Genomic DNA, 25552 nt, shown 5'->3' on the forward strand with positions numbered 1-25552 from the left:
ACTTAACGCCTGCCTGCACAGCTCATTAAAGGTCAGAGGACAAAGATTGAAATTTATATTTGTCTATATGACAAGCCAACAGACACACGGCAAAGACTTTTTGCGCGGCGTGTTATAACGCAACTCGAGCGAGGGGCACACAATATATAGGAATACTGCATCCTATTTAAAAGCTTGTTCCGTGTCACTGAAACATATATGAATATATAATACCTATAGTCGTGCTCAAAAAAATATTGGCACCCCTGGGGTGGCATTATTTCAAACCCCATAACATCTTAGTCATCTGACCTTTAAGTAACCCTGAGCATTTTCACAACAATTGTAAGTCCAGGCAACACTGCCGTAGTGCTGCAGCAATTACATAACACTCAATGTACATGTCAAGTATAACATTTATTTTATTTATTTAAGATGGTCCCCTTGAGCTAAATGCCAACGACACCAGCTCGTCTAACAGGGGTCCAAAAACTTTAAATCAAAAGATTAGATTATCAGCATCACCTCAGTCAAATAGACAATGTACAATTTAGATGTGAAGTATAAAAACTGTGGAACCTCTGAATTTTGAATGCACCTTCTTGTCTATAAAACACTGTATGGATTAAGTCCTGAATATATTAGACAAATGCTAATGGAATATAAACCCAGTAAAAAGGACCATCAGGACTGAACAATGTGTCCAGTTGTCACTTAAACCGGCATTGACAAAGTCCGTTTAGTTCCACAATTGGCCGCTGTATACTGGCGCTATGGCGCAATGCAAGGCAGAGAACAGGACTGATGTATTTCCGGGTCACAGATATACAACATGACTAGTTCAAACCATAAGACGTGCGTCTCATGACGATGTAGCGTGCCATGTTGAATGTGGCAGATTTCCAGGCTTGTTTGGGGGGACAGTTTAATGATGCAATACATTGTTTCTATTTCAATTATTTCTTGTGGGAATCTTAAAATAAGACAAATTTGGAGTTTGACCAGCATCCCGAAACGAACTGCGTTTGACCTCGGAGGTTCCACTGTCATGTGAAGCCTGTGTCATGTTTAGTGCACACCACGTGCTGCGGTTATGGACAGGAAATGTCCTTGTAGCACTTCTGCCATCTCCAAGGGGAAAGGCAGGTTTTGCAGAGCTATGGTCAATGTTAAAATAGCTTTCCCGCTGCATCTGCAAGTGTACAAAAAGCCACAGAGAGCACATTCACTACAGTGGTCCATTCATTTACACGTGTCAATCTTAAAATGTGGAGGTCATTGACACACATGGACATCCACATTCACAGCACTGTATTTGCAGTTCGGGTCAGCCTGTGTGTTCACCCAGTAAATGGCTGGAGTGTAATACGTCTTGACTTGTCTTTTTTTCAAATGCACCTAATGTACATTGCCGTCGCTCCTCATATATCACAGGGGCAAATGGCGCCCTTCACCCTGCTCCCTCCTGTACTCCCTTTAAAAGCTAAGGGAAGGGGAGGGGGTCAATTGACAGGCCTGCCAGCTTCCAAGTGGGGAGGGGTAACTCAATGAGGGCAAAAGCTGCAATGAATAATTATGCTTCATAATGTGACCCCATCTTATTTCCTTACCATCAAATGATAATTAAGAGTCTGCCTTTTGGGTCCAAAGGGACCTTTAACCCTTTCTGCTCACCATCAAATCAGTTCCTCTAAAAACATGCTTTTACCTTATTTATGATGCGAGTAGTTCTGCTGGAGAGAAAGCACACCGTTCTGCTTCAGTCAGCAAAACTGGATGGATCACTTTACACAGCAGTTCCCTGCTTCCATCTCCTCACTTGCTACTCAGCAGGACAAACCTACGATTCAATCACGAGGAGGAAATGCCTCCTAATTGATGTATCCATTGGAGTTTGAGCAGCCGGAAATGCAGACTGTAGGACAGGGGTCTGACTTGACATTGTAGTTTAAATGTATATATATATATATATATATAAATAATCTGTGATGAGCAGTAGCAAAGCCAGCACTGATCGAAATGGTTTTACACTAAGAGCTTCATTGATCTTGGCACTCATTTGTGTAGATGAGGCTGAAAAAGGACGCTGGTATCCAGGGATGGGAAGTGCTTCAAGAACTGTGCTGTGTTTACCCACCTATTTCCTACACCGACATACAAGATATGTTAATGCACACCAATCACCGGGGCTGGCTGGAAGCCGCAGGGACCGGGAAACTTCAGTGAAAGAAATAAGAGCCGCAGTGTGACCCGAAAGCGCAATACATGAAAGGTGAAAGTAATTGCTTTCACAACAGCAATTTTGTAATGAGTAAACAGGGGGAACGAATACAGACGGGGAAGGCCCCATTACGCTTCACCACGATCCAGGCCAAAAAATGTGAAACAAGCCTTTATCAAGTTGTAATTCATGCATGTGTCAAAAGGTCAGACTAGGATCATGGCTTTCCACAAATCTGTACTTTACACTGCAATGACCTCTTAGCAGCGAGCAGCGATGCAAACCTTCAAATCCATTTTGTGTAAAAAGAAAGACATGAGACACAAGCCCTGAGGGTGAGAAGCATGCGGAATGAAACGGAGCAAAACCAAGGAGGTAAAGGGCAAAGCCATACAGCTGTTCCACCTCTGGTAATAGTTCAAGTGACATGTGCCATAACAGGATCCTTGTACATTAACCTCCGTGAGACACACACAAAGGAATTTGAAGTTCATGGAGGATTCCCGAACGACTGCTAAATAACAGACAAAGTGCAGCTCTCGCCTTTCATCACTCCAGCAAATTAAGAAGAGTGACACACCTCACGCACACACCACGCCAATAACCTTGGGCTGTGTAGTATCGACTAATGCTGTGGCTTTATGGAGGAGTATGGGCTTTAAATAGACCGCCCATTTCTCAGCAACAGTATGTAATAACTATTTCAGCCCCCCATTTTGTCATTAAAAATGTATCCCAGCAGAGTGGCAGATCACACTAAGGTGAGCACCATTGCAAAATCCAAATCATGCGTCTTCCCCTCACGCTGCACCTCAGTGCACACAACAAAGGTATGTTTATAAAAGGGATTATCTACAAGTGTTCCTTTAATCAGCACATGGCAGAACTGTAGAAATCCCTCAACAGCCCAGTCCCAGAGGAATACCTTTCTGTGAAGCCTTATCAGGAAGAGGATCTCCTTCTTCAGCAACAGCAAGCTGAGCGTTTGAGGATGAAAAGCCCGACTGCTACTACTACTCCTCCCTCCCTATGATGTCCTCTCTCCAATGATCTCAGAACAAAGGCCCCCCATTTTGACGAGGGGTTATGTTGTGTATCCTATTGGTTTCAATCCTCTTTGTTAGCTTTGTTATGCTAGCAAGATAAGCCCCTATGGTGGGTGGTAGGGCGCACCAGAGCAAGTGGTGTATTGCATGAGCGGCAAAGCCGACAGTCTGTGAGGCGGGGGTGGGGTTGAGGGACTGTGGGCCATATAGATCGCTAGGACACAGATGTCCAGTCTTATCCTTACAATGACTCACACTAACCCTTAGAACCGCATGTTTGCAAACTGAACTGCTTATGAATAGGTCTTAACTTCATCTTTGGCCTCGCTTCCACCAAAAGCTGGGGGAAAATAAACCTACACAATTTTCCCCACCCTTCTGTTGGGTGTTTGACTATTGCGAAAATTAATGTTCAATTACTAGATTGTTATACTGTTTTTCAAAAGAATGTGATGATATATATGAACTGTTGAACTCCTGTTTCCATGCCAGTGTCATATGGAGCAGAATAATGCTGTCCAGATGAGTTTTGCCATATGTGGATGTCACTCAACTTCTCATCGTTAGCTACGATTTGACAAATGAGTAAAAACTGCATCTACACATCTCAATTACATCAGGACACAATTAGTTGATTAATCAATTACTATTCCTAGTAAAAGTATTGTGTGGATAAGTACACTGGAGTCTGTTGACTGGTTAAGAGAGAATTTGTCTTGCATGCAACAACGGAAGACGCCATTTTCAAAATACTGTGGCTGCTTACAATTAGTGTTGGCAAGCAGAGTCGTAGTGTCTCGTACCCTTTTATTTGTTGTTCCTCATGCAACTATTGTTATCCAGCCTTAACACCCCACAGTAGAATCTCACACCAGATCAGGGTTTTGTCAAGATGAAGTCAACTGCAGCGCTTGGTGGAACATGGCTATAGATCATTATCCCAACACTGACCCAGACACTAACCTCCAGAAAGGCATGTTGGCGAACTGTATTTCTTTTACAACTGTTCTTTCTCTAGCAGATATAGTCAGCTCACTCCGTCATGGGAGCGTTACTCTTGGCTGGCTTTGTCATTGATACAACTAGTCACTCACTCAGTTGAAGCCTGCAAAACATTACAAGCTGTCTTGTTTTAAAGCGAGTATTCTGAGTGTGCTGTGATGTAGCAAGCATGGGCCAAAAAAAAAAAAAAAAAACAATGCATAAATATGAACAGAAAAGAAAAACAGCAAATGCCTCTGGAGAACAGATGAGTGGCAGAGTATTAGCCAGACACAGCATCATTGTCTAATGTTTAGACTGGAGAGGTCATGCTCCAATAAGCACAATCAAACCATGTGAGCATCTGTTGCCTTTAACTCTCTCCTCTCTTTGTTTTATAGCGCAGCGACACAGTGAATGATTTACTCAAGCTCTCCCATTTTCCGCATGTGGTTTACATAGTTTAAATACTTAGCCTGGCACAAGTCTGGGCAGAGCATAGACCTTTCCTTTCGATAGCAATATTCATCAACATGAAACACACACTGGTATCAGCAGAGTGACTAGACTAGTTTTTGTTTACTTATCAGGTTTGTGCAGTCATCCCTTCCAGAAAATTGCTCCCCTCCCTCCCGCAAAATGCTCTCTCAGCTTGACAATCAACCCAATTAGACGATCCTGCGAATGAACGCTAGTGATGCTGTAAGCGCTTTTACTTACACGCACGCACACACACACACGCATCAAGAAAAGCCATTAGCCTGTCATTTTAGCATTAAAAAAAACACTAGATGATTTGCCGGTTCAGAGAGAGATCAGCCCCTGACATGCAGCCTGGGGCAGCTCCGAGTCTACCTAATTATTTTTGCAGGAACAAGGCCACTGGTGATCCCTGTAAGGTGCTCTCATTATGACCGGGTCCACAGAACAGACTGCACTATACTGCTCTATGCCTTAATCACTCATTATTAGTGGTTATAATGTTGGCAGTAGTCCAACTGATAACGTTACATCACTCATATCATTAGTTCTAAGATTATTAGCATTGTTATTGTTTTTCTTTTGTTTTTTGCTCTTAACGACCCTGTGTAGTGCATTCAGAGACTTGTTTCTAAATACATATACATGTTTGAAGATACTTGCTGAAAAAGTGAAAAGACAGAACTAGCGCTGGACGATATACTGTCTGATCGTCGTCTTCATAATAGTCACATTGCAAAGTCCTTCAATGTTGAAGGCAAAAAAAAAAAAAAAAAAAAAAACTCAGATAGCCATCATGCACTGTGCACATCATTCCACCAATCACAATTGTACTGTGAATAATTCAAGATAGTGAAACATTCTCTTGCTTCAAGTTGTTTGTCACGGCCAGCTGTAGATTACTGTAAAAATGTCACGTAAAACAGATAATTAAACAACATGTCTGCTAACATACCGGTAAGTGTTAGCATACAATGATAAGAAAACTTAGACATTCTAATAAGATTAGCACCAATGTTACTGTAAATTGTAACCCTTCAAACAACATCCACGGAATAGCAGGTTACACACGCACACATACAAAATAATACTAATTTTAAAAAAAAAACATTTTTAAAAAATCCCGATGTCATCTTTTTCCAATATTGTGCAGCCCTACTGAGAACTAAGTAGTACTTAATTGTGGCGATATAGCATTAACTGTTTGTCCATATTTTTGGGGGGCCCTGGCTAAAACACCGCCTGGTGACCCACTTAGGCAACCGGCATGAGTCGCCCCTCGCCCACTCTATGAGCGCCTTCGTTCACATCAGTGGTTATACGGCGCAATTGCGAGTAACTTAGTTATTAGGCTACCAGGCCCATTTCTACCACTACAGCATGAAGTTAGCTAGTTAGCTATGCCGACACCCCGAAAATGCATATTCCCTGGATTCCACAATTTAAAGAACAAGCTCAGTGTCGTTATTTTAATTCCCAAGCGAGAAGGTGACGCCGTGGATGAGCCTGATACCCGTCCACCGGGCGAGAGGAGTCCCGGAAGCCTGTTAGCAAGTGAGTTAGCTAGTGCATAGCACCTCTTGTCGCAGCGTGGAAAGCCCTGCAACGATCTGGTAGGTATATTTCAACCACCGGAGGCTTTAAGCAAACACATTGTTATGGCTCAAACATGTAGGTAGATATCCGATATCAAACGTTGGATCAGGACACCCTCGGTGGCAACCATTTTTAAGCGGGGCGTGGTTTCATGCATTCAACAGACACCCCACCAGCATCACAGAGTGGAGACAATAGATTAGTTAATCATTTAATCATTAAAAATGGCCATGGTTGTTAACCAACACACACATACACAGTGCAGGAATAGAGAAGACTAAAATATGCTTTCTTGACTGCCAAGTGAAAACACAATTGAAGAAGCTGAGGTGAAAGCAAAACTGACATGAGAAGCACTGGATAGTTTTGCATGGAAAAAACACTTCCCTGTGGTGTTTCAAATTTATGAGACATATTTTGACTTTACAGGGACTTGAAGGGAAGTGTTAACTTCATCCTGCTAAATGTGAAAAGTGCCTTAAAAATTGCATTAGTAAATGCTATTTTACAGACAAAAGAAAAGAAAATACCTAACACATCTCACTTTGCTAAGCTGGAAAACAGTAGTTTTGGCGGAGTACATCTCTCCCGCGCAGCGGCGCATGTTGGATTTTTGGGGCATACAAGCTGACAAATGCAAATGATACAAGGCGAGTGACAAAGCCATTCATTGCTGCTTGGAGAGATCTTCCAGATGTGATAGGCTGCAATGCTGCAGCACTTCCTCCATAAAAAGAAAAGAGGCTGCCGTTGTGTTTTCCAATTTACTTTGCCAATGTGACAAATGAAAAGCGAAATCATCCTCACGCCTAATCAAATGAGTGAGTGACGACAAGTCAATATTTTCTCATTGTGTGGACAAGCAATATATCTGCGCAGTAACGGGCAGTGTGTGTGTGTGTGTGTGTCAGGGCTCAGGCAATGCTAGACTCACAGCAGTATGCGGATAATGTGCCAATAATCTGGCTCGGCGCAGCTGTTAAGACTGCCGCCAATAAAGACGCAATTTCAAAAGAACCTTTACGAAGGAGAGGTTGAATTACCAGACCAGCAAACATGGTCTAGACTGTGGACTTCAAACAAACACACGTCATTCTGGAACGGCTACAAGCCAGTGAAGACAAAACTGTAATTGGACATTGATCTGTTGGAGTCTTAGGGCTGAATAACTCGTCTTAAGAGCAGCCACGAGAAGGAGAAAATTTGGGCCTTTCTGAGATCTTAGTAAAAATGGAAGACATGACATCTATAAATACAAGAGAGCGAGAGAGAGAGAGTGTGTGTGTGTGTGTGTGTGCTGAAAGATTACATCCATTTTGTTTTCATTCCTCAGAGGTTACTTGTCATTTCCAAAAGGCATTGGTAAAAGACAACAGCAATTAGCTTGCTTTTTATTACCTCTTCGACTAAAAAAAAAACAAACCCAAAAAAACAAAAACAGCACCATTCCCTTATGATAAAATGGAGCAACAATTTCTTCCAGCCTGGTTAAACACAAGCAAGATCAATGGCTAAATGTATCAGCAAATATTACCATGTGCGGCCTGGCAAGTAATCATTAAGGAATGGCACCTATGCATTATTCATTGACTAATGTATAATTCAGAGTTAACAGCAGATTCTATGCATAAATAAAGCAGTGATCCATTTAAACGCATTAAATGTTCACTCGCTAAAATAGGATACGGATCCACAGTATGGCCATTTCCTAGCTGCAGTTACTTTATTATCATATTTTGTAACAATTCCTCAGAAAGTAAGAGAGGGATACAGAAAAGTGGAGCGTGTGGATAGGAAAAACATGTTTGTTGGAGAAAGGGCGAGTATATGCTTCTTTGAAGGATTAAATCGTGGACAATTGGGAGTGCTCCATAAAAAAACACACACAACACAGTCTTAACGACAGCTGCTTTAGTGTCTGAAAATTCACGTAATGTTTATCTCTCATGATTGTTAAGTAAAGCTTGAGTGTTGACGCGACAGAGCGACTGTCAGATGGGATGACAATAGGGAGGGACAAGGAGGCTCCATATGACTGCGTACAGAACAGGTAGCCCTGTGGGGATCGCCATTCCACTTTATGACCATGCACTGGCTTTTAACAAAGCCAGATGTCTCTCTCTCTCTCACACACACACACACACACACACACACACACCCGCACACACGTGTGAAAGTGCCCTCCGATGAGCTGAGCCGCTTCAAGGATGTGCACACACAGAAGGGAGGAAAGAAGATAGGACCTGTTTTCAATTATGCCAATTTCCCACTCATTCGAGGCTCCTGGGGTTTATGTTAATTAAACATATCGGCCCTTCCACTGTGCATACAACAAATTAGATGGAAATTTCTTTTTTTTTTTTTGAACAATCAAAGCGCAATGCCGCCACTTCATCATGCTCAGGTTCTGTAGTCACCCAGCAGAAAGTACTGCCTCCTTAGCAGCCTTTCATGTGTACTACATCAAATGTGGCAAGTATGGACTTAGCTCACTGGTGAACCACTACCTGCAACGATTTACCAGGCTGGCTCAATCGTTTAGGGTAACATGTCTAGATACAACCTTGTCAAAATGATCCACGTTCACACAGACCTGCAAAAACAGCAGCGATGTCACTTTGTAGCGAAACACTACATATATCTGGAAAAACTGTTCCAAACAAAACAAGGCTATTGAATAGACTGTCAATATATATGTGACATACAGTATAAATGCAAACTCTTATAAGTAAAAGTACCACTGTGGACAAGAATCCATTTAAACTAGTAGATGCTAGTCTACTTCCGTCCTGATTACTGTTGGGGTGATGTTTAGCTGTAATCTGCTTCTCACTGTGGTGTGCTACAAAAATATACGGCAGTGTAAATTAAATTTACCTTGAGACAATGACTATAATACAACCCCAATTCCAATGAAGTTGGGACATTGTGTTAAACATAAATAAAAACAGAATACAATGATTTGCAAATCATGTTCAACCTATATATAAATGAATACACTACAAAGACAAGATATTTAATCTTCAAACTGATAAACTTGATTGTTTTTAGGAAATAATCATTAACTTCGAATGTTATGCCTGCAACACGTTCCAAAAAAGCTGGGACATGGTCATGTTTACCACTGTGTTACATCACCTTTTCTTTTAACAACATTCAATAAACATTTGGGAACTGAGGACAATAATTGTTGAAGCTTTGTAGGTGGAATTCATTCCCATTCTTGCTTGATGTACAGCTTCACCTGTTCAACAGTCCGGGGTCTCCGTTGTCGTATTTTACGCTTCATAATGCGCCACACATTTTCAATGGGAGACAGGTCTGGACTGCAGGCAGGCCAGTCAAGTACCCGCACTCTTTTACTACGAAGCCACGCAGTTGTAACACGTGCAGAATGTGGTTTGGCATTGTCTTGCTGAAATAAGCAGGGGCGTCCATAAAATAGACGTTGCTTGGATGGCAGCATATATTTCTCCAAAACCTGTATGTACCTTTCAGCATTAATGGTGCCTTCACAGATGTGTAAGTTACCCATGCCATTGGTACTAACACAGCCCCATATCATCACAGATGCTGGCTTTTGAACTTTGCGTCCATAACAGTCCGGATGGTTCTTTTCCTCTTTGGCCCGGAGGACACGACGTCCACAATTTCGAAAAACAATTTGAAATGGGGATTCGTTGGACCACAGAACACTTTTCCACTTTTCATCAGTCCCATCTTAGATGAGCTCGGGCCCAGAGAAGCCGGCGGCGTTTCTGGGTGTTGTTGATAAATGGCTTTTGCTTTGCATAATAGAGTTTCAAGTTGCACTTACGGATGTAGCGCCGAACTGTATTTACTGACATTGGTTTTCTGAAGTGTTCCTGAGCCCATGTGGTGATATACTTTACACATTGATGTCGGTTTTTGATGCAGTGCAGCCTGAGAGATCGAAAACACCGGCATTCAATGTTGGTTTTTGGCCATGCCGCTTACATGCAGTGATCTCTCCAGATTCTCTGAACCCAGATTCTTAGATGAGCTCGGGCCCAGAGAACTGCATTTACTGACATTGGTTTTCTGAAGTGTTCCTGAGCCCATGTGGTGATATGCTTTACACATTGATGTCGGTTTTTGATGCAGTGCCGCCTGAGGGATCGAAGGTCGCGGGCACTCAATGTTGGTTTTCGGCCTTGCCGTTTACATGCAGTGATTTCTCCAGATTCTCTGAACCTTTTGATGATATTATGGACCGTAGATAATGCAATCCCTAAATTCCTTGCAAGTGTACATTGAGGAACATTGTCTTTAAACTGTTCGACTATTTTCTCACGCACTTGTTCACAAAGAGGTGAAGCTCGCCCCATCTTTGCTTGTGAATGACTGAGCAATTCAGGGAAGCTCCTTTTCTACCCAATCGTGGCACCCACCTGTTCCCAATTAGCCTGTTCACCCGTGGGATGTTCTAAACAGGTGTTTGATGAACATTCCTCAACTTTCTCAGTCTTTTTTGCCACCTGTCCCAGCTTTTTTGGAACGTGTTACAGCCATAAAATTCTAAGTTAATGATTATTTGCTAAAAACAATCAAGTTGATCAGTTTGAACATTAAATATCTTGTCTTTGTAGTGTATTCAATAAAATATAGGTTGAACATGATTTGCAAACCATTGTATTCTGTTTTTATTTATGTTTAACACAACATCCCAACTTCATTGGAATTGGGGTTGTACCGTATTTTCCCGATCTTAAGGCGCACTTAAAAGTCTTAAATTTTCTCCAAAATGGGCGGGGCGTCTTATAATGCGGCACACCTTGTGTGTTCCAAAATCTGTAAATGTTGTTGTGTGACTTTAATGAGCGCTCCGCTTGACTGAGTGGGAGCATTTCCTGCCGACACGCTGCTTATATAGAGGAAGGAGGACGTGACTGAGGACAGCATGCGGACGTAAAGGGGGAAGGGTGCACGTGACAGAGGACGCTAAAGACACGCCCCCAGTAGGTATAATAGTTCCGGTATGTGCATCGGTTTGGCTAAGGATCCCGAAAAAGGCTCCTACGAAGAGATACGCTTACGAAGCACAGTTTAAACTGCAAGCTATTAGTTATGCGGAGAAACATGGGAATCGAGCAGCCGCGAGAGAATTCAAGATCAACGAATCCATGGTTCGCAAGTGGAGGAAACAGGAAAACGAGCTTCGCCAAGTCAAGAAGACGAAGCTGAGTTTCCGCGGAAACAAGGCGAGGTGGCCCGAGTTGGAAGACCAACTCGAGCAATGGATTAATGAGCAAAGAACAACCGGGAGAAGCGTCTCTACAGTCACCATTCGACTGAGTGCAATAACTCGGAGCTTTCCATCATTCCGGGAGGCTTGACGAAGGAACTCCAACCGCTGGACATCCGTGTAAACAGGGCGTTCAAAGTGAAGCTGTGAGCGGCGTGGGAGCCATGGATGACAGATGGCGAACAAAGCTTTACTAAGACTAGGAGGCAGCGCCGGGCGAGTTACGCCACAATTTCTGAATGGATTGTGGATGCTTGGGCTAACGTTTGCTTGCACTGTTGTTCGAGCTTTTGTAAAAACCGGCATCACGTCTGAGGCGCTGCACGGCAACGAGACTGACTCCGACAATGAGGAGAGGGAACCTGGCGTGTTTGATGGAGAACTTGGCCAGCTGTTCATTTCGGATACAGAAGATGAGGACTTTGATGGATTTGTGGATGAGGATTGATCCAAAATAATGTACATTGTTAAATACTTCAATAAAGTACAACCAAACTCAATTTTGCTCCCGCTCCCTTTTTAAAAACATTGTTTTAGCGTACGTGCATGCTACCGTATGTTTTATGCTAGCGTATGTTTTACCATGCCTGCGCCCAATAATACGGTGCGCCTTATGTATGTGTTAAATACAGAAAAAGACCCCGTAACCGAGACTGCACCTTTTAGTACGGTGCGCCTTATGGTCGTGAAAATACGGTGCATTAAAATTCTACTTCAGCACTGACTACAGCCACAACTGTTTTAACTATATTATAAACAGATGCATGCCGATGCAGACTGGCAGTGCTATCGTTTTAAAATGTTTACAGTTGTCATGTAAGCAAATTACTGAACCAAAATGATAATCCCCCCCCCCCCCAAAAAAAACAAAAACAAAACAAAATCTGTTTTGTGTTGTTCAAGACACTCATATGTAAAGCCCCTGAGTCCTTCAAGCAACCATGTCTGCCTGTGTGTAGGGGGATGGAAATGATGGCAACAATGACATGGAAGCCAAGGCTTCTCATTGATTTTCTGCCTCTCTTTATGATGAGGCGGCTCTCGCAAATCCTGCATTGTTGAGGTCAAAAGTGGGAGGGTGACAGCGGTTGATGTGTGTGCGTGTGTGTGTAACTAAGTAGCGTTAACACAGCCAAAAAGACAGTAGTAATCAACAGACATTTATCTAATCGGTGTATTACAAATGGTTTTGGTTTTGGTTTTTTTCTCCATGAGGCAAACTGGGATGTATTTTCATTCACACGGTGCAGCATAACAACTAGGTCATATATATGTAATTGAAATAGTGGAGTCATTCAACATATTAACAACAACAGAAAAATATGCAGACCCCAGCAGACTTTGGCCATTTGAAAGAAAATGAGAGGCATGTCAACATTGCATCATTTACAACTGTCTTTCCTCCGATTCTTGGTGGATTACATCATTCAGAATGAAAAAAAAAAAAATTAAAAAAAAAAAAAAGAGAACCTCGAGATATTTTTTTTCTACCAGCCAGCAGCTGCCATCATCCTGTCACAGGAAGGAAAAAAGGGGCCAGAGACACAGTGTGGCGCAATCCCAGCAGGGCCATTTTGCGAGCACATTAAATAATATTTTTCCAGTGCTCTGTCAAACATTCATCTGCCTCTAAGCGGCTGGGCAGCCGGTGCAGCCTGTTTCTATGAAGCACGGCTCTTTCTCTGTTTCTCTCTCTCATGTCCATGCCCGGAAACAGCCTCTTTGATACAGATGTCAGATTCCTCAGAGGTGACACTCAAACATGTGCCAGTGTGTGAGCTGAATGCTTACCGGCTCTCTGCTACAAGTGCTGTTTGTGCAGGGGTGACTCACGCTGCTACTTCACCTCCCTTACTTTACATGAACAGCCACCAGAGCCAAGAAGATTCGAACAGGGATCAAAGTGCACGTCGGGTTCAAAGTGCTGCAAGCTTTGGTAAGCAGCATTTCAAACCTGACATCAGAAGGTACAAAATAGCAGTACAATGGTATGCTTTTGCTGCTAAATTCTAATCCTGTTGCAGTCTCACCAAAAACGTTTGGAATGCCGTACAAAACACCTTAACAGGGCTGACCACTTCACCTTTCGGCCAGGGTGCAAGAATTGACACTAAATGGATAGCATAAACTTAAGCGGAGCCTGGAAGGAGCTGTTTCAAACTGCGAAGGGAGGTTTTATCTGACAATGTGATTTCTTGTGGAAAAATGAACGCAGTCACATTTATATGAACAGAGCATAAAGGAGCCAACCTCTTCATTAAACCTTTCATTTACTCACCTACAGGGCTCAATAGCTAAAAACAGCAACAAAACGAGTGCCTGGCAAACACTCATTGAATTATAAAGTGATATTTTTTGCAGTGACAATATAAATGGGGAGGTGGAAATGTACCGTAAAATGCTTTTCACGTGTTGTGGGGCTGAGTGTCGCTTAAGCATACAGTGTTGCGAGCCGCACAAACCGAAACATAAATGTAACACCTAATTCTGACCACTGTCAAATAAACACCACCAATGAAAGTGACTTAAAAACTCAAGCATGATTAAGTCAACAGCACAATGGAATTGCAGACAGTAAGATTCTAGCAGGACTACTAAAGGGAGAACATTTCACTCTGCTCCAAAAGCAAATGGCGTTTAAGTTAGTACTGAGTAAAATAGCAAAACAGTGATCTATGGTAACATTATGACTTATTAGACAGCCACTATACATAAATTATTAACAAATCAGATCATCTCCTCGATTGTATGGTTGCAACATACTGACACTATAGAAAGAAAATCTGATGGAACAATGTTGATGTGGCGCAATTCTAATCGGAAACAGCCAGTCATCCTGAGTCAAATGTTTAACCAGAAGTGCACCTGGTGTTTATACAATGCCACACAGCTACATTCCTCTATGACTTTTATAACAGAGGCTGCCCTTTACTCGTCGGACCGTTTTTGAGAGCTTAAACGTCCTGTACGTTCCAATAATGTGTCGTTATCTGCAAGCGAGCCCACACTGCGTCTCCTAACTCCAGTGGATTAATCACATCTGAATCATTCAACTAGAGGTCACTTGTCTTCATTTGTTGATGGTGGGGGGGCGGTACAGGAAGCCATGCAGGCACGTTGGAGATTAGCTCCTCGTAATTAGCAATGCAACATCTTAGTAATAGCTGGGCAAAATATTCAGGAGCAGAGCGGTTTGGGAGGAGGCGTTGTGAAGAAATTGTTTTTATAATGGCAGCGATTGCAGGCAATTACTGCCCAGCCCGTTTGAGTTTTTCTTCTTTGTGCTGATGTAGCCACGAGCCCTGCTGTGGATATGACTTCTGACTGGTGTCACATGAATACTCACTATGACCAATTTTGCAATTTTGTCTCGAGTGCGCTCACACAAGCACACTTCTCCTCCTCATAGACTGGAAAACATTAGATAAGCTTCCTTTCAGACAAATAATTTGGTCTGCTTTCAAATGCTCAGCTGCCCCCCCTCCCCTTATTACAAACACATCCCACCAACTAAGCAGCCCCCCTTGTTCTTTTCCTCAAAAGGCACAGCCCCTCTTCTTTTCACCCCCACAGTGAGAGCAGCATGTGCTTGGGCCAGGGTTCACAGCCTCTGGGGGGCTGAAGGGGGAAGTCAAGTTAATCTGGTGGTCCTTCAACAGTTTTCAACCGGTACACCATTCCCAGCCACCCAAACCTGTCAGTCAGCTACTTTCTATCATTACACCCCACTTATTGTAATCCGACCATTTGAAATGTGAAATTTAGGGGAATTCCGCTCAAGCATTGAAACAGTGTGAAGAGGTAGCATCAGAGCTCTTTGTTTACTTGTGTTTTCCCCCTTCCACAAAGCATCTTCTGCTCACAAGTTTTACAACAATGTCGCCAACTTCCAGTTTACTCACAACACAGCAGGTCACACGCACTCGCCGCACCCGGAATTAACACAACAACAACAACAACAAAAGTGCATCTTTTAAATGCCAGCTGGCTGTAGTCATCAGATAGTTCTAATTCCACACACACACGCACGCAGCCCACCTCCTCCAACCGCCCCCTCCTCGCCCTCCTCTGCGTCCAACTACTCACCCGCCAGTCTGGTGATTCTCGGGGAGTCCCGGTGCAAATAAGTTCTTTAAATCCTCGCCCGGGATGACCCAACGAACTCGCTGAAGCAAGCACGAAACACACTTGGTTTTCTTTTGGACATGAATAAACTCCCACTGGCCACACGCAGGAGAGGAGCTGCGAAGCGAGCGGCACTTGTTCCAACAAAAGACGGCTTCACCTCGCTCCTACGTCCGAAGGCAGCGAGGCGAGCTGGGCTGAGACGAGCGAGTGCGGGGTTCGGCGGTACCTCCTCCCCCCCCCAAGCCCGGTCCGAAGTGTTCTTACTCGCCGTTTCATCGACGACGAGAACGGGGGGTGGGGAGAGGGAAGACAGAGGGAGAGAGAGAAGGAAAAAAAAAAAAGAAAAAAAAACTAAAAGTAACCCGTCGCTGCTGGTTGATTGGAGAGGAAAGCAGCGAGTTCGCCGTTTACAGGCACCGCTTCCTTTTTTCCGCACGCACGCACGCACGCCACCCTCGTGCCTCTCTTCCCAGTGCGCGCGCACACGCACGCACACTCCTGGTCGCAACCCCCCCCCCCCTTCCTTCCCCCTCCCTCTCAGCTGTTCAACAGACGCATCCACATGGCTGACCTCGTCTTCGCTCAGACACAAGACGCGAAAAAATAAATAAACGAATGAATTTTTAAAAAACGAAGCGGATATTATGTAATTATCAAGGGCAAGACGGCGGTTATGACTGGATCAGAATGCAAGACAAATTTGGTCTCTCACGATGGCACTATGTCAGATTACGGCCGTAAAATCCTGCTGTGTCTCGGTCAGAACACTGGCAACACGAGACGACATATCGATATCACCATGTCGCGTTTTTGGCGGTGACCGAATGAATAGCACATCCGCCTCGCAATTCCGAGGAGCCCGGCTTCAAATCCGCCTGCGTGGAGTTTACATGTTCTCCCGCATGCCACGGTCGGTTAATTTTATTCAGCCATGGGAAGCGTGTTGCATGCTGCTGTAATGTGTGGCGAACTTCCGACGGCAATAAACCCGCGTTAAATTGGGTTGTGCTTTTGGATTGGTGAGCAGGTCAGCAGGCTACGGAAGCCACTACGGGGAAAAATAGATGTGGGAAAAGAACAAAAGCAAGACGTGTATATCAGTTAAACTTTTAATTATTGGAATGACTGATCTTAAAACAATGTAAGAATATTATTTTTTTAATATCAAACAGGAAGTTAACTAACTGACGGTAATTATGAGACAGCAATGACGTAATAACGGCACGCCCGAGTAGTTTTCAAAAGGTATCTTTCATTGCACTGATGAGGGAACTATGTAGTCCACTATATAAACATTCCTTCATAGTGACTAGGGACTAGGCAATGAGTGAACAATTCCGAGCACAGCCCTGGTCTTCGCTTATATACAATTACCTCTTACTTTGACATGAGCTCAAAAAAACCCCAAAGAAAATGTAAAAAAAAAAAAAAAAAAAAAAAGAGCGAAAACAGTGGAGCAGATTCAAAATAATTATCACGGGAAAGACAGTGGTTAATGTGGGTAGTTTGATTGATGGCAAGGGAGGGGGGGGGGGGGGGGGCGGGGGTACACTATAGGCACCGCACATGCGTGTTTGCATAACCAGAAAGTACGGTGGCTGACGAGGGTCGTTTTGTGGAATTTAACATGAAACAATATATATATATATATATATATATATAGACTAAGTTGCTTCACTGTTAAATTCCAGAAATTATAGTAACAACAATAATAAAACATCAAATGCCAAACAACACTTGGCCGAGTTAATCTGGTGGGCAGAGAAGGGCCTGCGGTCCACATACGGCCTGCTTATTTTTTCAACCTGGCCTGCCAAGCATTTAGCATTTTAGTTGTTTTCTTCTGAAATTGGTTTATTAACATTGTTTTGATTTCATTTATTTGTGACTATCTCATTGTATAAATAGTTACTTCATATTTTGTAAATAAACCAAAACATATTTGCAAATTAAAATAAATGATTGAAAAAATATTAGTTGTGACTTTTGGCTCGTCTCATCAGGGTCACCACATCATTTGTTTGGCAGTTTGTTTGTTTGTTTTTTTTGTTTTTTTTAAGCTGGATGCCTTTTCTTGCATTTTCTGTAGGTTTGGGACAAGCAGTGTTGAGGACTGAGGCCAGGAATAGAACGTGCACCATCTGAAAGAAAGGCAGCACCATGTACGACTAGACTACCAGTGCAAAATAATGTGAATTAGTATTACTATTTCATTATTAAAATAAACCATTTTAAACACACACATATATATATTTTTTTTTAAATCAAACCTCATCTACAAATGACCTGACCCATCTGTCCGTTTTAAAAATCAAATGTGGCCCTTGAGCACAAATGTTTACCCACCCCTGATCTAGTAGGAAGAGACACCGGCAGCGAGAAGCGAATTGATGCTCTTGAGGCTCGGAGAGCTCATTTGCATTTTGGAATGATGAATTAATTAGTTACACTGCCTATTAAAACATAGGCAGGGGGAATCACGTGATTATTCCATTTACAATATCACCAATGGTTTCATTGTAGGAGTTAGCGAGCGCCTGACGTTAAATGCATTCAGAGATTTTAGAGCTAAAATGACAATTTGCTTTGTCTTTTAAAAAAAACAGCTCAATCCACCCCTCCCCAAGTGGTGCTGAAACAGCAGGGAAATAACAATGGACTGCACTAAGTTATGAAATAACAACAGTATTTCCATTTCATTGAGCAGGTAGTTCGACACATTTTCATTGTCTTAAACACGATATTGGATCACTGTCAGAATCCAATTAACCAAAGGAAATGGTCAACGCGATAGGCTTTTTTGCACAGAAGCCAAACAGGAGCAGGAGAGACAGGCAGTGGGGATCAATAGAAATTGAGTCGAGGGTGGTGTGTGTGTGTGTGTGAATGTGCGTGTGTGCACACTGGGTAGGTAGAGGGGGTCCTTCATTGTCCTACAAACCATGTTGGCCGTCTCCTTTTCAATAGAGGCATAGAGGCAAGGGGGTGGGGTTGGTTTCTCCTATACACAACCTCTTCCAGCTCCCAAGGCAACTACTCGTCGCTCTGATGGTAAGTCATACTTCCAGTCTACATACACATTTTACATTTAACAAGGTTGGTGGTTGTATAAATTGTACACACCAGTTATTAATCTGAAATGAAAACAGGTGATGTTCTGTCTAACAGAGACTAAGTGCTTTTGAAACTAGTAGCAGAGGACATAACAGTACATTTGTACACCTGCTGTACATGCCTAGTCCTTCATCCTCGCATCCATACGTCCATTCGGTCTTTACACCGCCTACCCTGTTCAGGGTCACAGGGAGCTACAGCATAGCCCAGCCGACTTCGGGCAAAAGGCGGACTACACCTTGTACTGGTCGACAGTCAATCACAGGACACATATGAAGACGGCGAGCCTTTCACACTCAAGCCACGCTGCCTGCGGGGAAGTCAGGCGAATGAACCACAACCACACCATCAGTGACTAAAAATGACCTGTCTTACAAAGGTAACAAAACAAAACAAACAAAAATCAAAGCAGAGTAATACACCAACAAATAGTTAGTGAAAGGAAACTTATTCCAGAGGTTTGAGTGAAGCTGTATTGTATGAAATTAGCACTTGGTCCAAAAGAAAATGTTCATGATCCAAAACATAAAACTTCATCAGTGAAGCACGGCGGTGGTAGTATCATGGCGTGGGCATATATGGCTGCCAATGGAACAGATTCCCTTGTACATGTATTTATTGATGATGTGACTGTTGGGATAAAAAAGCAGGATGAATTCTAAAGGGCTTCAAGCAATATTATTTGCACACATTCAGCCAAATGTACTACTACTTGTGTAGTGCCCCGGGGCAGCCTGATAGAACTGTGGCTGCCATTCTGCGCCTACAGCCCCTGCGCCCACAACCAAACATCCAACCACATTCATCCGGGTTAAGCATCTTGCCCAGGGACACAAGGACGACATCCCCTCAGGCAGGGATACGAACTGGCGACCCTCTGGTTTTTGGTGAGTATTTTTTTTTTAAAACTCCTGTCTGGTCATCTAAGTGAAGTTCCCACTGTATCGTGTATTTTGTATTTTTGCAACACGACTATTCTCCCAACATTACTCTTGTTCTTGTATCTTTATTCTCACAACATCACTTTTATCTCATACTTTTATGATTTTATTCTAATTCCTCCGAATTTTGATTCTTATGTTTTTCAGTGTGGCCAGAAATCTTCTTTGTAGTATACAAAGTAGTGTAGTGTACAATTCTCTATGTTCTTCTGGTCGGTAGAATTAGTCGAAATAGTCACAAGAGTTGAATCAATGTACAATAGTGTTGACAGCGTGTTTTTACACTATCATATTATCTAAATAAATATCTCTCACACATACATTGCAGCAGCACTACAATACTAGGGTAAGTTAAAAAGCGCTGCTACATAACAATGGGTGGTGCCGGCGCATCTTAAAGTGGATCTTTAGGTTGGCCGGGCAGAAGGGAAGGAGCGGCGAAAGACTCCGCGACGGCTTTCCTAAGCAAAGCTGGATGGGCCGACGGGCGCCAGTTCCCCTCCCCCTTGGAAGATGGGATCCCATTATCGGGTTGACGAGAACTCCACCTCCAGGATTTCACAGCTCCTCTGTTTATCACATGGCTCTGTCAAGTTGGGCACCATCAACCGATAATGAAAGGAGACAACCGGTGCAGTTACAAGCGAAGCAGTCTGCATTCAACAGGCCTAAGCATGTATCTGGGAAACTGACTGTCTATTCAGTTCTGTTCAGCGTTCAAACAACCCATCACAATCCCTCTTCCGTCCCTTGAGTACGCCCAACCAAGACTGTCTCCAATCCAAGCAAAACCAAAAACAGTTGGTCACTGCAAAAAAGGCAAATAACTAACAATAAGTTAATATTTGGCTGCTCCACAACTCTTGTTTGGGGTTTTTTTTTGACAGGGAGCTAGGAGTCCCAACAGTGCCAAGAATGGATCCAATCACTGCTTTTTTTTTTTTTTAATGAGACAATTTTTTCCTAATAGTTTTCACCTTTTCATTTACATTGATATACCATAGATTTTCCCAACCCTCATTCGGCTGATTATTGATGGCTGTAACAGTCATTGTTGGGGATCAATAGAAATTGAGTGGTTGTTACTTTATTTTAATAAACCAACTGTTTCTACAGGTTTTCATGTTCAGTTTCAGAGGTGTATTGTAGAATCTCCCAGCCCTAATCTACTGATTATGTCATAATGGCTATTTCATCATGTTGTCATGGGCAATAGAAATTGAGTTGTCGTTAGTTTCTTTTGATAAAGAGACTGTTTCTTCCGGTTAATTTTTTCAGTTCCCTAAACAACCATATTTACTTTCCCCCTCCAATCTGACGATTATCATCAAACCATTGCTGTATCGTCATATGATCCTTGACAAAATATACCAATAACATAAGTAGCTCTGTGATTGACACCCCAGCATGTCACATAAATCAAAGGCCAAAATGCATTGCCCTCCCTCCTCAGTCACATTAGTCATTTTTGCTTTATAGGAGTCTTGTCGCCATTTGTGCTCATTAAAAAGAAATACTTAACAAAAGCTGTGGCGGACACAATCAGCACGCACATGCCCGCGCGCACACACACACACACACACACACACACACACACACACACACACACACACACAGTTTGCTTTAGCCTGATTCTTCCACACAACAAACCACTCAGAGGCAAAGAAAGACCTCAGAAATACAAATAAGTGAGCCAGTAGCTGAAACAAGAGGGGGGAAAAAACAGACATGGATGAGTGAGCCAAGCTTGGGAGAAACCTCAGAGGCCCTGGCCTCTTAAGTACTCCTATCTTGTAACTTCATTTAATACATTCACCAGGGATGAGCCGACAAGTTGGAGAGGTGGGGGGCTTGAGTAAAAGCAACAGACTTGTAAACCGAGAGGAAGGTTTGCTTTATGGCGGATGGTGGTGCACTTGAAGAGGACTTTAACACATGACTAAATCTTTGCAGTGTAACAATGATGCCAGAACATAATACGCGAGGGCAATTTCACCATTCGACAGAGTAGCTTGCTCATGTTAGAAATTTGAACAGAGCTTTTCCAGATGGAGCTTTGAAAGTAGCGTCTATTGCAACCACACATACACTACCCATAAAGAACAAAGCCCGTGTGACGGACTGCTGCTTCAACTGACTGTTCCTTTCTCTGACAGCGAGCGCCGACAGCTCCAATCATTCCTCGGCTGGCACGCAAGCATTTAAAAAAAAATGAAATGGCCCTTTTAGTCTTCGCGGATTGAGAATTATATGAGAAAACAGGGTCTTACGCTACTTATTAAAACACAGATCGCCTCGAGGTGGTTGAGGAAAGAGCAAGCATAAACGCTTTCCAAACTCCTTGAAACTCAAGGAAATTACACAACTAGATATGGTAGTGAAAGTATCTTTTTAGCAGTCTTATCGAGGGGGAGACAAAAGACTGAGTGAAAATCAAGATGTTCATTGGAAGGTATCCAGAGGGACAGCTTATAATCATGACAGAACCCTTAATTTATGAGCATTAGCAGAGTGAAACTGCGAGTAAAGCCAAGGAATGGTATTTCCCTTCAGGCAATCAGTGCAAGGTCTCGGCTCACACAGATATCTTGTTTACAAAGCTATTCACACTCCCATTTGGCTGCCTTGCAAACACTAAGGAAACTAAAGACACTTGCAGGCTACATATGTCTCATCTCTTTGCCAAGCTACTCAAGAGAGGGAAACGGGAAAGTCAAATCAAAAGGGCCATTTGGTAATGTGAATATAGGTAAATCTTATTCCATATGGATGCAGTTCGGAAGAGGGACCACTCAATTTTCCACTTCTTCCCCCGTTTTTAATTTACTTTTGCAAGTGGTAAATATCATCTTATATAAACATGACACTCAAATCAATATGATAGCGAGATACTGATGAAAACTGTGTGCTTCAAATTAAACTACTTGACGATCGATTTTTTTTTTCTCCCATGTTACTTCTTTAATGGGATGGGAGAATCTCTCTCAGAACGTTCTTAACTCCTGTTTCTGCACCATTGTTGCATAAAATAATGCTGCCCGAAGAAGTTGCAATAGCAGATTAATGTTACATAGCTGCAGAGTCATGTTGTTGTTCTTCAGGAAGCAAACTCGTTGAGACAGAATCAAGAGTGCCTCTGCTGGTTGTAGACAATGTACAGTTATCCCCCCCACCTCTTCATTATTTCACTCTTGTTTTTTTTTTTGGAGGGGGGGGGGCTACGACTAACTTCCTTTATTCATCGAAAGGTTAAACTATTAACATTTTTCACTCTTTCTATAGCGGGCTAAGATGCCACAAGATGGTGCCAAAGCACCATCCAAATAGGAATTGGTCTCAAGGAAGTATGTTGACACAGTATGTGATACATCTCGACTGCGAGACAAGCTTTGTACGTTGGGAGGAGCTACAGTGGGTACGGAAAGTATTCAAACCCCCTTCAATTTTTCACTCTGTTATGTTGCAGCCATTTGCTAAAATCATTTAATTTTTTCCCTCATTAATATACACACAGCACACCCATATTGACAGAAAATTGTTGAAATTTCTGCAGATTTATTAAAAAAAGAAAAACTGAAACATCACACAGCCATAAGTATTCAGACTCTTTGCTGTGACACTCATATTTAACTCGGGTGCTGTCCATTTCTTCTGCTCATCCTTGAGATGGTTCTACAGCTTAATTGGAGTCCACCTGTGTTTCATTATACTGATAGGACTTGATAAGGAAAGCCACACACCTGTCTATATAAGACCTTAAAGCTCACAGTGCATGTCAGAGCAAATGAGAATCGTGAGGTCAAAGGAACGGACAGAATTGTGGCAAGGCACAGATCTGGCCAAGGTTATAAAAAAAAAATTCTGCTGCACTTAAGGTTCCTAAGAGCACAGTGGCCCCCATAATCCTTAAAGGGAAGACGTTTGGGACGACCAGAACCCTTCCTAGAGCTGGCCGTCCCAACAGTGAAGCATGGTGGTGGCACCATCATGCTGTGGGGTGTTTTTCAGCTGCAGGGACAGGACGACTGGTTGCAATTGAAGGAAAGATGAATGCGGCCAAGAACAGGGATATCCTGGATGAAAACCTTCTCCAGAGCGCTTAGGACCTCAGACTGAGCAAAAAAAATAATAATTGAATAATCTGTAAACCATTCATTTTCAAGGGTAATGGAAGATACATTTGAAATTATAAACTGTTTTGGGTCACAGTTTGTGGCGTAGTTACAGTTTAAACAATTAATATAGGCAATTATAAACACTTTTCAGGGGCAGTCAATTCCTCAAGGCTTTTTGATATTCACAGCGGATAGGGACAGAGTCCAACCACAAATAGGGGGATTACTGTAATTCATTAAGCCAAATTGACATTAAGTATCACCACACTAATGGCCATCCATCCATCTATCCATCTTCTGTACCGCTTTATCCTCACAAAGGTCTCGGGCGTGCTGGAGCCTATCCCAGCTATCTTCAGGCGAGAGGTGGGGTACACCCTGAACCGGTCTCCAGCCAATCGCAGCTCACGTATAAACAAACAATCATTCGCACTCACATTCACACCTAAGGGCAATTTAGAATCTTCAATCAACCTACCATGCATGCTTTTTGGGATGTGGGAGGAAACCAGAGTGCCCGGAGAAAACCCACGCCAGCACGGGGAGAACATGCAAACTCCACACAGGCAGGGTCGGGATTTGAACCCCGGTCCTCAGAACTGTGAGGTAGATGTGCTAAGCAGTCGGCGACCGTGCTGCCCACTAATGGCCAGTACGACTAAATATACAGTGGCTATAAAGTCTACACAAGCCTGTTCAGTCAGCACACACCTGCCACTATTTAAAAGAAAAAATCAAAGATGACGCCTTTGATCCGGTAATTTTTATCTTGAATTTGTACAGTATATATAGTCCATCCATCCATTTTGTGAGCCGCTTATCCTCACTAGGGTCGCGGGAGTGCTGGAGCCTATCCCAGCTATCTTCGGGCAGGAGGCGGTGTACACCCTGAACTGGTTGCCAGCCAATCGCAGGATATAAATAAAATCCATCATACTGGTCAATGGAGTCTTCAAACTTGCGCCTCTCTCATCTACTAACAGCTTCAAACAACGTGCAACAAGAGGGAATAAAACTCTGCACCTCCTGTATGTGAAGTGCCAATGTGAATTAGTATTTTGATTGGAGAAGATTTTGTTTTGGAGAAGGACATTTATTTCAAAAATATTTCATGTTTTGTGTACAGTGCTTTGGTACAGCTATTGCTGTTGTGAAACCACTATATAAATAAAGTTGCGTTGACTTCAACGGGCCTCTGATTAACCCCAAATAAACTTCATCTGTCCTAGTAAGCTTTTCTTGACATTTTTTTAGTCATATCATACAGCACAAGCCATGGTCTGCAGAGAGCTTCCATAGCATCAGAGGGATCTCATTGCTCAAAGGCATCAATCAGGAAAAAATGTATGAAAAGACGAGAGGAAAACTGGTCAGGGAGGCTGCCAAGAGGCTGACAGCAACACTGAAGGAGCTGCACACATTTCTGTCAAGTACTGGATGTTTACTAGTGCATGTGACAACAACCTCCCGTTTTCTTCATATGTCTGGGCAAAGGAAGTATTATGTTACAAAGGGAAAAAAAAAACACTTGAAATCTTCCAAACATGTGGGGAAATGAGTTATGGTCCGATGAAACCAAGATTGAATTTTTAGGCTATAATTCCAATGATTGGCACAAACACAACACTGCTCTTCACCAAAAGAACAGCATAACTACCGTGAAGCATGGTGGTGGCGGCAGCATC

General features: G+C 42.8%; 1 protein-coding gene across 5 annotated transcripts in view; it reads right to left on the reverse strand.

Moving 5' to 3' along the window:
* The window catches only part of rerea (arginine-glutamic acid dipeptide (RE) repeats a), a 165655-nt gene that overhangs the window by 85325 nt on the left and 54778 nt on the right, over positions 1-25552 (reverse strand). For 2 of the 5 annotated variants that reach the window (XM_061768680.1, XM_061768652.1), the window contains exon 1: positions 15656-16169. The exons of 1 other annotated variant lie outside the window; for it this stretch is intronic. The gene's annotated coding sequence lies outside the window, so the exon portion shown is untranslated. Of the gene's footprint in view, positions 1-15655; positions 16174-25552 lie in introns of those variants that run through there. 2 more of the 5 variants (XM_061768672.1, XM_061768689.1) reach the window with 2 other exon arrangements.

Source organism: Phyllopteryx taeniolatus, chromosome 1, assembly GCF_024500385.1.
Source record: "Phyllopteryx taeniolatus isolate TA_2022b chromosome 1, UOR_Ptae_1.2, whole genome shotgun sequence".
NCBI lineage: Eukaryota > Metazoa > Chordata > Actinopteri > Syngnathiformes > Syngnathidae > Phyllopteryx > Phyllopteryx taeniolatus.